The sequence below is a fragment of the Anabas testudineus genome, chromosome 18 (genome assembly GCF_900324465.2).
Source record: "Anabas testudineus chromosome 18, fAnaTes1.2, whole genome shotgun sequence".
NCBI classification, from domain to species: domain Eukaryota; kingdom Metazoa; phylum Chordata; class Actinopteri; order Anabantiformes; family Anabantidae; genus Anabas; species Anabas testudineus.
The window spans coordinates 26260448-26279538 of NC_046627.1; the positions used below are offsets into that span (position 1 = coordinate 26260448).

Consider the following 19091-nt stretch of genomic DNA (forward strand, 5'->3'; position numbering starts at 1 on the left):
AACATACAGCATTTTGAGGTACTTTGGTTACTATGGTTACCAATTACTTTTTTTGTGGTTTTTACAGAAAAGAACATCGAATCTGACCCATGCAAAACCGAAAGGGCAAGATAAATCAAATTACTTCACTACCTAAAGTGCATGAACAAATTAAAGCCATATATCTCATTTCTACTGGCAGCAAATTGGTTGATTTCTGATGGGAATTCTCCATAATTTGTATTTTATAATAATGTAATTTAAAATGCAGACGACTATGACTTTTAGGTAAAAGCACGACTGACTAAAAGTAAACTTACTAATACAATCAGCAGCATTTTAGCATGTTTCTTTCCAGCTTCAGCACATGAATTTAAGCGAGACAGAACTACAGGAGACGGGATCAGGAAAGGCCAACGCTGGGAGCCAAGTCGCAGTCAGAGGTTGAACTCATATGATGTGTCACACGCTGACCAGAGCGACACACGCGCTTTGAGCCACAGACAGGATGCCTCTACTCAGGAGACACGATCACCTCAAAAATCCAGGCATCAGCTCATTCACATAACATGCAGAAAACACACAAGGGGGAAATGAGCTCAGTGTCTTTGGTTGCATGCGGTTCATCCTTCCTGTGTGCTCCATGACATTTTAATTCTCAGCAGTCATTCCTGTTCTATTACAATCACCCCGTCTCTCTCTCTCTCTGCCCTCTACTGTTCCCTCCCTCTGTCGCTCCATGTTTCCATGTCCCGCAGACTCTGAGGGTGGGCAACTCAGAATCACATCGTATTAACCTCCAGCAACAAAACACACATACACATACAGCGTACACCATAAACTGGGCCACGGCACAGCAGCCTACTAACTCCCCTCCCTTCCCTTCCCTCTCTACTCTCCATCAGAACCAGGACCAAACAGGAGGACTGAAGTTAGGAACACACCTGATCACTGAAGTACATCTGACAAACACACACATGCCTGCTGCTGAGACAGAGAATCTGATTGCTTGTGACAGATCCGTTGCCATTTTTTGGTTTAGTTCAGAGTCTGTGATTGAAAAAACATTGTTGGAGGCCTGAAAGAATGCTTCTGTTTGCTGTCACATCGTTGTTTGCCTTTGACTAAATCCATATCATGATTTATTAGACACGCTGTAATGCTGATAATCAAGTGGGTGTTGCCATGCCCTGTGTGTGTGTGTGTGTGTGTGTGTGTGAGAGAGATCTTGGCTTAATGTTTCAGGTAAAGGTCAAGAATGTTCATGTATGCTATCTAGCTTCTACTGTTTTAGTTCGTTTTCCACTCTCCACATTAATAAACAATCAGCCTAGCAAACAATTCAGCCATACTATAATAACTCATTATTACTTGGCCACTATTCATCATTATCACTGGTCTTCATTTAATTGACCTGCTCCCTATTCCTATCATAGCCTCTAATTTATGGCAACATAGAAAAAAACCTAAGACAGCAAACTAACTCCCGCTGCACCTATTCCAACGTCTAATTTAAAAAATTATGATTATTAAAGGGTGACTTCACAGATTTTGACCTTGCTTTCTGGGGTTGTAGTTTGGAGAATTAATGCATATGAATGATATTAAACTGCCCTCTGCTTTCCCTCATTTAAATTAACTATTAAAATATCTCTCTGCCCCTCCAGATGACATCTTCTACAGGAGATACCAGGTCACATCAGCGATCAGTTAAGATTATGTCCTATGAAGGGGGACATTATATTGTAATGATATTAATAATATTACAATTGTTTTTATCGCTAACAAGAGAGACATTTTAACGTAGGAAAAGCATAAGGAAGTGTAATAATATGCTCGTAGATACACTTCGCAATGAAAAAGTAAATTGATAGTCAGCAGAAATCAGAAGAAACAAATTATATTTACTTATGTTACTGTAACAACGTTGATGTTTGTGCTCATGGTTGTGGAATTACTGCAGCTTTGTCAAATACTGTAGTAAAAGAGTAAGGAATTCAATGAAGAGAAACAAATCACGGACAAGCAAATGTAATAATAATAACAAATGAAATAACTGCAGCAGTTCAGAAAATAATCCACACCACGATTAATGTGACTGCCAGAGCACAGACGTGCATAATGGACCAAAAGAAAGACAGGCAGGCCACAAAGCTACAGCAAAAGAAAAGAGAGAGCAGGACCATTAAAAAGGAGCCTAGTGACTGGGTGGATGAACCTTGTGTGACGTCAGTAAAGTGCTAGCCATGTAGAACAGTCACGACCAATGTTCCTTACAACTGGGTCAATGTTCCCATCCAGGAGCATCGAGGGCATCCTGTGTGTGTGTGTATCTATCTGTTACCTTCCACAAACCTGCTATCTCTGCAATCCCTGTCAAGTGCACCTCCATGTATATTGAATGAAGACTTCAATGACTACTTATCAATACTTAATGAATACTTATCAGTGAATCCCTGAGTGACTTCTACAGCACTGATTTTTTTTTTTTTTTTTAAGCCTTTTTAAAAGTCATGCAAAGCATTTTTAGACGCGGCTCAGTACGTAACGCGCCCCGGCGCTGGCGGGGTAGTGGAGCGGAGGCCGATCCGGCTGGCCATCGGGTTCACGGTCGTGGTTGAGTGTCTGACTGTGATATTTTCCAGCCCTGGCTGAGGTGATGCTGGCTTTGCTGCAGCCGCACAGAATCAGAAGCAACACTTGAAGCTATTGTCGAGTATCTGGCTGTCTGCAGACACCAGCGTGTGTGTGTGTGTGTCTCTGCGTGCCATTGACTGCTGATTGTCTGCTGGTGTCTGGTGGCGTGTGTCCGTCTTAAGGTTTGTGTGTGCATGTGGGTAGCTGTTCTCCATTATATCAGCCACTAGATTGGAGGCCTGGAGAAATGGGTCAGCGCCAGCCTCGTCGTTCCTTCCCACTGTCTCCCCTGCTCTTTGCTCATGTTTTTTTTTCCCAGCCTCTCTTATTCCCAAGTCGCTCCAGGAATAAAAACGAAACACCTCCGGTTGTCCACTCCTCCTGCAGCTGCCTGGATCTGGGTTAAACCAGAGAAGTCCATCACTCACTCCTTCTTTACCCTCGTTCCTTTTCCTCTCAGTTGGATAAAAGAAATCTAAAGCATGTCACATTGTGTCATTTAATAATCTGGGCAGGAGACTGTATAATAATAACTATTGATCCCTTTGGGAAAACTGCGGTTGGCCAGCTGCCAGACGGTACATATTGGTACTACTACTTTGGTGTCTTGTCCAAGGACACCTTAACCTCAATCTCAAACTCAACAAGTAGCCAGGAGGAAGTAACCCTGGGGTTCGTAGACGACTACTCTACCAACTGAGCTACTGCCGCCCCAGTATAATGATATGTATGTGCAGAAGAAATAAGACCTCATGTCATACGTGTGGTTTAAAGAATTCATGATTCCATTTGTGGTTAGATGGATAGTGAGACTGCAGTATTTATGGAGGGGTCTTAAATGTTTATCAGTCATCTCCTTCTGTCTATTTAACTCAAGGCCTGGCTCACGGTGACCGCTGATTGTCAGAGGGGCCCTTCATACACACACACTCACACACCTGTTGCAAAACCAGTCAATGGTACTAGCAGCATGTTTCACCCTGCCTCTCTTATACTATCATCCCCATCATTCACCCTGCAGTCATTTTTTGGGCCACTGTGCCCACCCCCCTCCTCCACCTTCTGAAACCCATGTGCTCACATTTACACACCTATGTGAGCACACAATCACTAAATAAAAGCCCTCGGTCTCACATTAGGCTGATTTACTGCCTCAATTTAAGCATGAATTCTGTGCAGCGAGGAGGAAAACAGGAGACAACTACACCTAACTCGCAGTTCCGCGTCTCCTGTCACTTTGTCATACTTTCATCACAACAAAGGAAGAAAAAAGAAGTCTGTTGCAGCAATCATTCTCTCTGGCCGTACCTCTTGCTTTTCCTCCTCTCCAACATTTCCCTCTCCCTTCGCCTTTCAATTACAGCCTTTATGTTTCCAGCCTTCCTGCCGTCCCTCTCTTTGTAGGGGCTTCCTCTCAGGCAGAACCTAGCTGTGACATTGTCTGTCATTGCAGGATTACAGCGTTGGCGCCTCGCCACGAACATGCCGAAGACACGGAGGAGGCGACACTCGCCACATGCTTTCTCTGTGGAGGGGTACAAACCCGTTGACTAGAAAAACAACTCATGAAACACTGTATGTTTCTAAGGCCAAAACTGTCCCTCCGGGACACTGAGCTGTCAGATTTAGTTAATGAGACTGACTTTGAGTCAACTTTGTAGCTAGTGGTGCACTTTTAGAGAACAGAGAGACTGCTTGAGAAATTGTCAGGGTATTGTTGAGGGATTGCTAAGAACACTTTTTGACCCCTGTTGTAATTAAAAGGCTTGTGCCACTGTTTCTAGATTATTAGCTATTTCCTATCCATCTATTTCTTTTCAAATTAAAACAAACTCTGGTATTTCATGACCCCATTTGAAACGACACTTTGATTTGTGTCCATCCAACAATGGTTAATGTCTATTTTTAAAAACTTCAAAGTCATTTTAACATTATTTAAGATTATTTAGCTCTAAAGGACAGAGGGTCCAATAACACCAGGCTTGTTTTATGCTTTGGTGTTTGAGATGTAGGTTATGTAACTTTTTAAAAAAATAGGGGAATTGGGGAAAAGGAAGGAGGAGAGAAGTTGCTCAACTGAAGGACAAACGTCTGGTAAAACAGGAAGCTGGAAATGATGCAAAAAAAAAAAGAGGGAAGTGGGTCAACGGTCTGAAGGGAGGAATGCGACAGCGATCTGTGACACGTAGCAGGAGAGACAGAAAGTGAAAGCAAGTGGGAAGATGGCGGCGGGGAGAAGGGAGGGGTTTCTAAATTAAGAAGAAGGGAAGCAGAAGGGTGTGAAGGAGGAGGAGGAGGAAGAGTGAGGGTGAAAATGTGAGCGAAAGCCAGGAAAAAGCAGAATCCATGGGAGGCAGGAGCCGTTGGAGAAAGGTGCCTCATAAATGTCACTCCTTTCTGGCTGATATTAATGGCAAATGTCAAAGGCTCAGAGCTTACAGGAGGTTAGCTTTCCTAAATACACACAAACACATGTACGAAAGCTCTCAAACACGCACGAGTTTCTCTCTTCAGACAATAACTTCTGAAAGGAGGCAGTGAAGGAGTGGGCCTGCAGAGGAGCTGTACATCTTAAAGACTGTAATTACACATAACTGTCAGTCTAATTAAGGCTTTTAATGAACTCCATAAGTGCTCAGAAAGGACAAAAACCGACAGCCGCTGGAACATGTGCGTGTTTTGTTTGCACGTGTGTGATAAATGATGCAGTCCAGGTAGAATGTGCACAAAAAAAAAAAAAAAAAAAAAAAAAAAAAAACGCCGACACAATCAAACATTTTAATGAGCCAGAGTGCAGCTTTGAGGTCCACTATCTAATAAACATGCTTACCTGTAAGGGTCTCTCATCTCCTATCGCAACACACAAACACACAGAACTAATTATTCCTGTCATGCTCTCTATAGTGATAAAGTGTTAAAGCCCTGCCTGCTGCAGAGGCGGAGCTGGACCTATAGAAAAGACCTTTGAAACAATTGGATTTGTCATTAAGGAAAACTTTATTTCAGGTCTTGCTGAAATACTTCACAGTGGAGCCTAATCTACATTATACATCATTAAGCTCGGCTGCGAGACCTCTTGGCTGCTCTCTCTTGTTGGCCGGCCAGCTATAGGAAAATAGATTGCACTCAAAGACTGGAAAAATGTTAGGTCTTGATCTAGTGGCAGATACGGAGTAATAACCAGAATTAAACAAGATTTGATTGTGGGTGGGCACGCGCAACGGTACAATGATGGCACAGAGAACTTTTTAAATGGTGCATTCAAATGCTACTCGTTTCCATGATTTCTAACACCACTACTATACACTGTAAGTGAATTATCGCAGCATCCGATAATTGGATTTTAAAAAATTCCACAATACTACCTCTTTCCAGCAGGTTTTATAAAAATTATTTGTTTAGTAGAAACACAAATAATCCCTTGGTAAATACAACCAAAATAAGCACGGGTAGGCAAGTGCTTTATTTAGATTGTTTTGTTAGTTTTCTTGTAATTTGGGTTAACTCACTCTTGTCAAGTAAAGAAAACTAAAGCTACGAACCTCCTAGTGTTGAGCAGCAAGGCGACTAGTTCTAGTACTACATGTTCTAGTAGCTTTGGGGTGGCAAAGAAGCTGTCGTCAGGATGATGCAGAGCTTCAAACACTGAGAGGTGCGCACAAGGCCCTCAGAATAACATAACTGGGGCGAGCATGGGTTTTTGCGTCACCTTCCACAGGAAGCATGAATCAGCCCCTGTTGTGTTTTAATTAGTTGTCTTCAGGGGAGCCTGTAGTGTAGCATTGCTACTGCATTACAGCCAGACTATATGCAGTGAACACTAGGTAGCAGCCATTTGTTCCTCAGTAAACATGCAGCACATCTGGTAGAGGCAGTGACACATTTTAACTGTCACTACATTATTATTGTTCTATTACTCTTACCTTTACAATTATTATTTCTTTCCATGTCAAGGGCCACCATTCATTCATTCTAGGGCCCCAACTCATAGATCAGGAAAACAGTCTCTCTTTTCTTTCTCCCTTAACTTTCCTTTTCTCGTTGCATGCCATTTTTTTTTTTTCAACCAGAAGCTATGCCATACACTCTAGACACTGTGTATACACACACACACATAAGCACTTAGAACCTGGCTCCGCTTTAGTGTTTAAATGCTCCAGCCAAGACTCGGCTTTAACACAGTCCTGAAGAGCACGGAGGTCCTTCTAAAGAATCAACACAGATTCAACACAATGTGCCAGTGTGTGTATGCTTGCCTTAAATGTCCTTGAACCGTGACTGTAATACTTGAATACTGAGTCACGCATTCATGTGTGTGCTCTTTGTAATGTACGCTTAAATGAGCATAAATGTAGGAATTCAGTAATGTTTTACTAATCTTTCCTAGTTTTGCACCCTCCCTCTTCCTTAGCACCCTTCACTATTATTCTTGTTTCCAAAAGAGGAAAGCAGGAAAAACACACACGCATGCGCGCACACACACACACACACACACACACGTACAGAACATGGGAGGCAGCCAGCCGAAATAATACATCTTGACAACTGCGCCTGCATACTGCTCGCGGGAGAGATTGGAGAGAGTGGAAAGAAGAAGGGTGAGATATGAAGGGGAAGATGATGGACAGCAGAAACCATAGGGCAATTATATACTGTTCTGTGTGTGTGCATGTACACCGAATGCTTGTGTTTGTGTGTGTGTGTGTGTGTGTGTGTGAGAGAGTGTACATTTCTATATGTGTGCAACAGTGAGAGAAAGTGAGTGATGACAGTTGTGTTTGTTTAGCTCCTCTGTGATTAAAGCATCCTGCTAGAAGCTGTGTGCTTAGCTGTAAAGCAGTCTGTGTCTCTTTTTACTGTGTGCGTGTGCGCGCGTGTGTATGTGTGTGTACTTACGCATGTATGCGTGTACATGCACATGCTTGCCTCTGCCATTGAGAAATGTGGGCGTATTTAGGTTTTGTATGCATCAGTCTGTCTTCAGTTTTGGAGTGTGTTTATTTGAGTCTTAAATCTTATTTGGAGGTCATGTGTGTGTCTTGGGGTTCATCCATGTGAGTGTATATAAGTGTGTGTGTGTGTGTGTGTGTGTGTGTGTGTGTGTGTGTGTGTGTGTGTGTGTGTGTGTGTGTGTGTGTGTGTGTGTTACAGTTTTCCTGTGTCTCTTCCCCAAATGTGAGCTTTAGCGTCTAATCCCCTGGTCTTGTTTGCTTAAGTGAAATCATCGGATATGTGATGCAAGGGGGACGGGAAAAACCTGTGGGTGTGTGTGTGTGTGTCTGTGCAGGTGTGTGTGTGTGCTCATTAGTACTTAAGGGTTCTCTCTGTGCTGTCCTGTGGTTTGTTTGCAGTCATGTCTGTTTGATTTTGTTGACTTCGTGTGACAGCCGAAAGACATGTGTCTCTTCTGTTTTCAAGTTCAACAGGTTTCGTTTCCTGATAAGATCACTCTCATGCGGTCTAAATACACAACACTAAGTCTGTCAAGGCGAATAAAAATGTGTGTAAAACAAACCCCTGTACCACCTCTAACTGTAAATAATAGTAAATGACTGCACAGCATTCCTGTGCTGGTGCATGGCACGTTCGCGCTTGCTCGACAACAGCTATAAAATGATACAGGACCATTGTAGACTGTGGCTGAGCGCAATTAAAAAAGGAGCTGACCCGTAAAATAAAAGGTCACGGGTTCGATACCGGTGTCCAATCAAAGTATCCTTGAGGAAGACAGTGAACCGTACCTGCGCAGCCACTATACACTGTAGATATAAAACATCGATGCTAAATGCCTGAATGATAATGTGATGCTTCATTGATTACTAGACTTTTATAATGCTGCTGAAGTTTCACTTTTCTCCAAGCTGATAAACACGAGCACATTTGCATGTAGTTTGTCAAAATCAAAAGGGAAGTATTGACTCGAACATGTGATTTATGTGAGGAGTAGTTTAATCTTTATTTTTCTCGTTTTCCTCCATGTTTTAATGGTTAAAACTTATCATTATGTTCTGATCTGGAAACCTATAGGAACGTTTTCATTTTCTGATTCCATCTGGCGTCTCATGCATATGAAATTTGCAAGTTTTTTTTTTTTTCTTGCCGTATCTGATAGCAAAAGGATTGCATGTATCTCTGCACTGCTCGCTTTTTTGTCCTTGTAGCAGAGAGCTGAAAGAGGGGAGGGAGCAACAGAGAGCTGCAGACAGACTGACAGGCCTGCAGAGTGACAGCAACGGAATAAGACAGAGATGCAGGAGAGAGGAAGAGTTCCCTACCTGAGCAAAACGTTAACAGGGTCAAGTGTGAGCTGCTAGTGTAAAAACAGCTCTGGCTAATTCATGTTTTAAACGTGCCATTCACACAAACACACACACACGCACTAACCCAGATCCCGTAGGATCACAAGCCCACTACTCTTACCTCCAAGGACTGCTAGCAGCTCTTTTAAAAGCCTGGCTGCCGTCGCAGCTTGCCAAAACATGGCAGATGAGAGACATTTTCCACTTACAAACTGACTGACAAAACCTCACACAAAGAACTGATTTGGTGGTGTGAGGATTGATATGCAGTGTGATGCACTCTGTACACTCGGGGAGCAAAAAGAGTACACTTCAACGTCAGTGTCTTCAATGAGGGGTACTTAGCTAAAAATATCAGTTCCACGGGAGTACTCGGTGTTAAAAAAAAAAAAAAAAAGGTAGCACAAATCCCAGAAAATAGGCAGAATCGTGTTATCATCTCGTATAACACACCAGCCCTAAATAAACTATGACTAATTTCTCATTCGGCATCATATTTGGGGTTTGAGCGACCTTTTTCTTCCCTGAGAGCTGCCGCCAAAACTTCTTCGATTACTTTATCAGTAATCCGTTTAAAGCAGCGTTCTCCAAGTGCTGTAAATCTGTCCCGCTCCTCTAATCTTCCATTCATCACACATTTCCTAATCACACTCCAAAAATAACAAACCTGGAATTACTTACTCTCTTCTTTCTCTACAGCAAGAGCTCAGCCAAATGCAAGCTATCAAAGGTTTATGGCGTGCATATGAATCACTAAAGACTAACAAACCGCCCTGCTTGCCTTGTTACATTGTAAAATAAAATAAAAAAATAGGACTTTACTCTTAATTAAAGCTTCAAATAATTTGAAATTGGCGTGCAATAATGTAATAGTGCTTTCTTGGCAAGGTCAGCCGTATAAAAACAGTTCTTAAATCATCAAAAGAGGCAAACCTGGATAAATAAAGGTTAAAACAATAAAACAAGATGAGCAGTCTCCATTAAACTTTGTCTTTCCTCCCAGCCGGCCGGCTTCCAGAGGCAATGACGGCCGAGCTGTTGCTCACAGATGAGGAGAGATGCTGCTCGCCACGACAGGGCCCTCTTCTCACACAGCGCCACCAAGAGAGCAGCCGAGCGAGGCTGGATGTGCCAATGAATTAGTTCACTGTTTTCCCTCATTATAGCGGACTGATTGCCTCACTTTTTCTGTCTTTATTTACACCCTTTTCTTCATCTCCGACTTCTCTGGCACCACACTCACATAGCCAACAAAGAGCCTGCTCATAATGAGGGCATAGCGGTGGCTGAGTGTGTGTTATTCTTTGTGTGTGTGTGTGTGTGCGTGTGTGTGTGTGTGTGTGTGTGTGTGTGTGTGGAGGGGGGAGGATTATGGCAGCTCCAAAGCAGTGAATAGGGGCCAGGCTGGGCTTCGGCCCTGGCTGAATTAATTACTCTAATTAGCTTCTTAATTGCATATATTAAACCAGTGGTTAGCAGGGCTGGAGCTGTGGTTAGGGCCTGGATCTAAAGCTGGAGCCTGGGGTGGGTACGGGCGGACAAAAGAGAATTACACACACACACACACACACACACACACACCAACTAGCTCCACCTTCCCCCACCCACTTGAGGTAGTCTATTCAATTATCCAACCCCCTCTTCATCAATATATAATCAGAGCATACAGCAGCAGATGTGTGGGACTAATATGGACGATAAGCCCCCCCAGAGGGAACAAAGAGGATTAATATTAGAGCTACTGGGAATACTTGAAGCCGTCTTCATCTGAAACTCTCCACTGTATCACTTACTCGGTGCTCTGCTCCCTGTGACTTCTAAGACGCCAAGCCCCGCCGCTGATTTGTGACCATAGAGCCTCGGCCTTTCTGGCCCCGCAGCGCGTCACACAGACTTACACGGACCATGACAACATCAGGATCATTAGTTCCACCGCTCGTTCCACCAGCCCAGCTTTTTTGGCTCGGTACGTTCTGAGCATTCTAAGTGATTATCAAACCCCTGGCTCTCCTGAGCGAACAACATGCATCAAATTAAGTTCTTTTGGCTTGAGTTGACCCCAGAGTAAAAACAAGCCAGGCTGCGAGAGCGAGAGAGGGGAAAAGGATCTCTAGTCAATAAAAGGTGGAGGGTGTGTGTGTGTGTGTGTGTGTGTGTCTGTGTGTGTGTGGGGTGGAAGGCGGGGGGTAAAACGCTTTGTTGTACTTGCGAAATGCACCCAAAGTATCTCACAACAATGACGATTAGTTGCGAACAAGTAAACAGTCAGTCTGCTAATGAATCTCTCTTCAATAAACAAGTGGAGCACACGTGCACGCACGCACACAACGCGGGCGCGAGCCCCGAGCGATAATGGTGTTCTTTGTGGAGTTTTTGGGGGTAATTAGGGCTGCTTAAATTGTGGTTAGAAAGGATGTGCAGCTGATTGTTTGTCCTTATGTCTTTGAGAGCCGCGGGCCCTCTTGCTCTGCTGAGTGTCAACGCCGTCTTCTTCCACCGCCTCATCACAGCACATAGAAATCTGTCTTTCATCCCGCCGTCCGCAGCCGACCCTTCTTCTGCTTCCCTCCATCGCGCCCCTCTCTTCTTCGGCGTGATCAAATTATGCCAGCTTGTCTTTTTCTGTAATCTCTCTCTCTCTCTTTCGCATTTCTTCCTGCTGCTCCTCCCCTTCCTCTCCATCTTCTTCTGCCGCTGAACAGCTGCCGGGACCAATGCAGCTAATCACCACAACGCTAACACATATAATCTACCTCACACATGGCAAAGAACATGCTCGTTACTTATGGTCAAACTGCTCCCGTTAAAAAACTAAAAATGTGTTATTGCTTCCTCTTGTAGAAAATGTTCAGGGCGTGGTCACCAACACCATCACCAACACCATCTACATTGTTGAATCATTCCATTAGATGAAAAAGGGAGGACAGATGGTTTATCAAGAAAAGTTTGTAATCAAACACACCCTCGCATACACACACACACACACATTGTGTGTGTATGTCTACATGCAGGGCTGCACATCTGTGTGTGAACGGGTTTATTATGCTGATCAGGGGTCATGTTTGCGTGAACCTAGGCACTAAATCAGAGCTATATTAGCAGGCTAATGCAGTCTGGTAATGGCAGAGGTCAGCCGAGAGGTGCGCTTGTTTTAAACTCCCCCATGTCTGATTGTTGGGAAACACATCCCTCTGCAAACGGTTCCTGAGCAAGAGGCAGCTCCACAATGACGCCTTTGTCTGTCGAGCTGCGAAGGAGAACGAGAAAAGTTTGTGTGTGTGTGTGTGTGTGTGTGTGTGTGTGAGAAAGATGGACAGTTTAGGAAGGTTAAATGAATCATACAATGTTAACCAAGCCCAATCCAATTAGGGAGGGATTCTTCTTGTCTGACCTTTAACAGGAGAGACGTATTCAAACTCACTCACGCAATCAACCCCCACGCCGTAAACACAGCTCCACACGCAAACTCTCCCAAACTACACAGGCACACAAACAAACAGACCCACAAACATGGCACACAAACACACACACAATCACAAACCAACACCCGCAAATCCAACCTCAGTGCCCACACACACACACACAAGCACTGAAACAACATCACACACACACAGACACACACACAGACACACACACACAGCCAATCTTGCAGACAGTAGCTCAACTCTGATTGCTGACCTAAATCGGCCGGGCGATCTGTCACTTTCTCTTACTCACACTCAGCACACATCTTTTTTTTCTATCCTTTTTTTTCCCCTTTATCTTCTCCCTCTCTCCTCTTTTTTTTTCGTGCCCAAATAGTGTCACTTTACATCAGTTCATTCTCATCCCTGTCCTCTCCCCTATTATATTTAACAAAAATGCCTTGACCTCATTTACATGCACCAAAATGTTTTTTGGTACCAGTACGTTGTATGTTTGTAGTGGTGTCTGAATACTGTACGTCGGTAGGTATGTGTACACATTCTAACGCCTTTAATGAAGATGCATACAGTGAATCTCAGGGGAACCTCAGGCTTAATCATTAAAACACTCGCGTCGACTGCTATTCTTTTAAACAGAGTCATCTCCTCTCTTATCCATTGCAGATATACTTTATCTCTAGAGGGGAAATTAGTTGGATCCGTTGCACCAAACCCCTGCTGGCCTATTCTATTCCATTTTCCACTTTTGCACTTTATTTGAGGCTATTTTCACACATGAGAGTTTAACTGAGGCACTTCGCCCCAAGAATTCGATGTGTTTGGTGGAGTGTGAAAAATGTGTTGTGGGCTAGAAAAGCAGTCTCAAGGTCCAGCTCAAAATAGTTGTCAGGGGTTGGCTTGGAGTGAACTCTAGGCATGTCCCCTGAGGGCCACAACAGATGTGAGAGCCTAAACACACTTAAAGTTGAAAAATGTGGAAGACAATTCTACTTGTGTGTCACTATGTACAGTTGGGATTGTTGTAGAGAATAAACAGTCGCCCGACAAAAGGGCGTTAATCCGAAGATGTTTCTTGTTTATGTAGTTCTAGCTAAAGCGCCCAAGTCTTCATCTAAACGTAAACTTGTGATGCACTGTGACATTTAGATCTATCACACTGTCACAACCAAATAAAGCTGCTACGAGTCATTAGATGGGCTTTCTGGTTTCTTCTTGATTCAATTATCGAAAATACAAAGAAGAGTGACTGGCTGTGTCACTTGTGTAAAATGTGGTGCTTGTTAAGCGAGTAAAGCATCAAACAAGCACTGAAATAATGAGAAGGCTCCATGGTTACTTACGAGCCGCGTCCCTACACGTATTCAAGTCTACATCTGTCACAGAAATAAAGATGGGATTTCAATTTCTGTGGTTATTTCTGTGGCAAAACAACTCCTACCCTAGCTGTAAGCCCCTCACTGTGGTCATATTGTGTCTCCTTCACTCACCCTCTCTTCTCCCTCCTTCCTGCAGCTCTTCCACTTCCCTCCCCTGTGTCTGTAGTTGCTTTAGAGCCTGGCAGGAGGCTCAAATCAGAGGGCTTAAACTTGATCAAATATTCAGCGGATATAGATTTCTGCGAGTCCCTGGATTCCCCACCTCTTCCACCCAGCAGCCTTCCATCCTTCTACCCTTTCATTGCATCTCTTTGCTTGTGCTCTCCTCGCCGCAGTCACAAACAAAGTTGTGCGCCCTGCACGCACACATACACACACACACTCACGGAGTTACAGCCACGCACGTATGCGCACGGGGAATCATAAACTAACGCAGAGTGGCGGAGAGGTGCAGCTCATTTAGGCTGCAGTGCAGTGTTTCTCTCCGCTTCCTCTCCTCCATTGTCTCCTCTGTCTCCTCTATTTCACTCTCCGTTTCACTGTCGTTCCCAATGTTTCTCTCTCTTAATCCATCTCTCGCGTTGTCTTCCCCTCTTTCTGTCCTCCCTCGCTCTCCCCCATCTGGATTCTGTGTCATTTATTTCAGCTTAACCCTGATAAATAAACCAGTGAGTACCTCTGCATTATTGAACACTTCGACACTGCTGTCTGCACGCTCTGCGCCGGCCCCGTGATGTCCAACAATTAGACCACACACACACACACACACACACACACACACACACACACACACACACACACACACACACACACACACACACACACACGCGCACAATCACTGCCCCACCCGGTGCCAAGTTGCTCACGGAGAGATCAACTAAAACTTGCTATAAAGCGAGCAATTTACACACAAAGTCAAGAACACACAGAGAAAATGAGACAGAAGAGGGAAAGAGACAGATGGATAGACAAGAAAGATAAACAGAGACAGAGAAGAGAAGCGGAAAACAATACCGAGTCAAAGAGAGAGAAAATAAAGTTTGCAGACAACAGTGAGAGATGCCACTGTATGCAAATAACAACCGCACAAACACACACACACACACACACACACACACACACACACACACACACAACACACTATTAACTTTCCCCAAAAACTCATAAAGTTGCTCGGAGACACACACATGCAAACATGCACAAACACACAGCAGAGTTATTTTTCAAGGTGTTCAGTGCCGCTCTTCTATTATTCATATTAGTTTGGAGGGTGGGGTTGTTTATCTGTGACATTGTGCACAGGGCCCTCGACAAACCCTCAGGGGCCCCCGCTCCCCAAACACACCACAGGGAGTCGTTCCTGCACACACACACAAGCGCAGAGGATCGCCTTCATGACCATCCATACCTATACATATTCACTGGTCCCACACACACACACAGTGATGCACAGTTTCATACCTGTAGCTACACACGCGCACACAGCCACGCACACGCCGCCATCTGTCTTGGAGCGCAACAACAAAAACAGTACAGTCCCACAGCGACTGACCCATTCACCACGACAGATCTGACCAGTCTTTGTGTCGTTTGTGGGTTTGTGTGTCCCGGCTATTTTCAGACTGTTTTTTTGTGTGTGTTTACAACCGCAAAGCTGCTTGTGCGCCCGTTTGTGTGTGGGTGCATATATTTAGGAAAAGGCCCCTGTGTGTGGAGATGTGAGCGTGCATACGTTATGTTGGAGCGAGCACCAACGAAGATTACTGACATATGTGTGTGTGTGTGTGAGTGAGAGAGAGATCACTCACATGATGTCACATGTATGTTAGAGTGTGAGTATGTTGATGTGTGTGTGTGTGTGTGTTCTAGTCCCCTGACAGCAGCAGCGGTGATTGAAAGTGCCCGTGTTGTTTCAGTGTCAGCCCTGCAGATGAGTTGCTGTGTCTGTGTGTCAACCGACACTCACGTCCCATCCACATCAGACACACACACAGTGACAGACCTGTCTCTGTCTGTTGTCGTCTTCTTCCATCAATTGTTTTTCCCTTTCTCTTTCCCTCGTTGTTCTTTTCCATCCCTTCCTGTACGCGCATCTTTGAACTTTTTTTTATTACTTGTTTCCCCACTTCCTTTTTCCACCCTGCTTATTGTTGTGACTCAGACTCTCTGCATATTTCATATTCTCAGTCCCCAGAGAAAAACACTTTGGTTTTGATGAGGAGCCTGGTCTGTTGTTTGAGCTCATTTAAACACAACATGGGTGGTGACATTTCAGACCAGAAATTAAATATAACCGATTTTAAGAAAATTACAAGTAAATATGTTTTATTGCAATTTGCAAACACTTTGATGCCTTCTTGATTTCAAATGCACCCACAAACACGTTTTGATCCCTTTTCTCCCCTCGTCCTGGTCTGCAAATAACAACAGAAATAATACCGCTGCAGTGTAAACAAATACAAAAAAAACAAACAACACGCTGACCCTTATCACTGAGAATTAATCTCCAAAAAGCTGCACGCTTACGGATATGTTCGCTGGAATTATATATAAAAAAAAAAAAAATCATAATCCACAGTACATGCTGGCATCTGGTTTTCCAGGGGCTAGTTCTACGGTAGAAAAAGCAATTCAGATAAAAACTGTTCACATTGAGGTTTGTGGATTATCCCGTGAGACAAGGACATTGTTCCTGGAGTGAAAATGTCAGAGTGAAATATCTCAAAACCCAGTGAAACACTATGTACAAACCTGGAAACACCTAGAAGGAAGTGATTTGAGTGACCTGAGCCTTTAAAATCAACTTATCCTGGATAAGGTCTAACAACAGCACTTCTGTTCTCCTCATGTGTTTCTCGTCCTTATAGCTGCAGACCACATCAGCTGCATGGAGATGGATTCCTTCTGCAGTTCTCATTATCAACCATCAAGACCCCACTCTGGTTGCGAATACGTGTGTTTCTTTTTTTTTTGTGTGTATGTGTGCTTGTGTGGCATACATGCAGGGAGAGTGCGTTACACCAGGTCCCTGGCGCCTGCTTTCAAAGGATTCATTAAAAGCAGTGAAAGGCTGGATCTGCAGTTTGGGTTGATGTGCTGTGTGTATGTGTGTGTGTGTGTGTGTGTCGTTGGGTTTGAATGGTGAAAGAGACGAAGAGAAACTAAAGGGCGGAGAGACTGAAAGAGAGACACTGACAAAACAAGAGAGAGACTGTGTGTGTGTGTGAGTGTGTGTGAAAGAGGAATAGGCTTACATAAACTCTGACCTCGTGTTATGAGTGAAAACATCGATCAGCGACTATAACTAATCCATTTTCCCACTTTATCTCCTCTTCCCAGGATGTGGAAGTTAAGAATTACATTTAATGGATCTCTAGTAATCTGATTACAAAGCCCTGGCATGTGTGATGAATTAGCGAGTGCAAAGAACAAAGGAAACTGGATTATTTTGTGATAGCCTTCTAGATTTACTCAAGACACGGAGGTGATTTTCTCTTGAAATGATCAATTATTCTTCTCATTTACCACCACAACATGAAAACCAAACCATGAGGAGTTTTTAGTAGCATTTATTATGTGCCGTAGTGGCAAACTGCTGAGGAAAGTGATTGCCGTGTGGGCTTCAAGCGAGTTGCTGGTAATCTATAATGAGTTTAACTCTGAAATTAACCTCCACCGCCTTGGTTCTTCCTGCTGTTCCAGAAGGAACCACCACACGCGAGCTCTCCGCGTGTGCACGGTTTGCAGTTTACAAATTAGATCACGCTATCCTATAGGTTAAATAAAACGAGCTCTCCCTGAGGCTTGCGCTTACATCGGTGCCCTTACACATTCAGCAGGCATAAACACACGTTTACTGTAACTACAACAGTTCAGTGTTTTCAGTATACGTGACATCCTCCTCGCACAGTCAGCACACACGAGCCACTGCGAGATACGTGGCTCTAAATGAGCAGCAGGATTAGCAGTTATTCATTCTCTCACAGCCTCATTAAGTGCACAGAGGCTCTGGCGAGAGGCCTCGATGCAATTCTTCATTAAGGACACACGATCAAAGGCGCACTGCTCACTATACACAAGCTATCTGGTGACGTTATCAATAAGTCATCAGCACCAAATGCTCTCTACGATCAGCTACTCCCCCGTCTCCTCACTCTCCTACTCTCTCACTCTCTCTTCAAATGTGTGAATAAACCTGTGAGTGTGTGTGTGTGTGTGTGTGACCTTGTGTTGCTGCTGTCATTGATTGGGCAGGAGCTGTCAATCGATCAGTCTGGTCTGTGAGAGGAGATAAAGGTGTTTCTATCTCTGGTTACCAGGTGGGAGTACAGAGGAGAGGTGGAAAAAATTAGGAGACCGTGGGCCGTGCTTGGCCTTCTGCTTCCAAGTTTCCAGCCCCGCATTCATGACTATATTTATTTTCCTGCAGGGTAACGGAATTCAAGTTGAAGACAGATGTCTAAAACTTGTTTACTTGTGTTTATTGTTTATTCCCCAGCGTGCAGCGGCTCAGCGCACAATAAGCAGTCGCCTGGGTGTGGTTCACACCAAATCTCTGTCAGCGGGATCATGTTAGACTGGAAATGTGAACTCTGGTTAGTTCAAATGACTTGAAGAATTTCCCATTTGAACAGGGACAGTCCCTAACATGTGCAGATGTTGAGGTGTTTGTATAACCTGATGACTTCACAGGTTGTTGATACAGACACTCAGTGGAAGATTTCTGTACTGATATGCAAACAGTTCTAAATCACCAAACCTGGCAACCTTTCTAACTTATAAAGGTCACGTGTGCAGACAATAACTTTAAGACGCGCCCTGTGAAACGAGGGCTGCTCAATAAGGAAGATTTAGTGTGAAATTTGGTTGGCTGGGTGTATATTGGACTGTAAAAGGCAGCGTTTAATTGCACACAAGTGTACTTGAATAGCAAAAACCGAGTGCACCTGAAACAGGCAAGCAAATATAGAACACAAAGAGGCATGAGGGACTTCACAGGTTTCGAGAGATCTTGTATTCTCTTTGTCTCTTTCTGTCTCTCTCTTTCTCTCTGCGTGTCTCTCCATCTCTGTCCCAGGTTCCTCCTCCTCCTGGCCCCGCTTGTTCCCTCATTTTTAGGATTTTTGTTTTTTTTTCTACCAGCTAGATGAAAAGAAATGAAAAGAGCATTTGCACACCTGAGTGAATAGAGCTCACAGGTGCGTGGGAGGAGAGCTATGGGAACTAAACAGGGTCTCTCTCTTTCTATCTCTCTGTCCTGCTCGCTCTCCCACTCCTGAGGTGTTTTTTTTTTTTCGGTGCTTGTGTTTGTATTTGAAACTCGTAGCCAAGCGAACAGTGTGTGTGTGTGTGTGTCTACACGCATGTGAGTGTGC

General features: G+C 44.0%; 1 protein-coding gene across 1 annotated transcript in view; it reads right to left on the reverse strand.

Annotated features, from left to right (window-relative positions):
- Positions 1–19091, reverse strand: part of efnb3b (ephrin-B3b) — a 71646-nt gene that overhangs the window by 15544 nt on the left and 37011 nt on the right. The window lies entirely within an intron of this gene.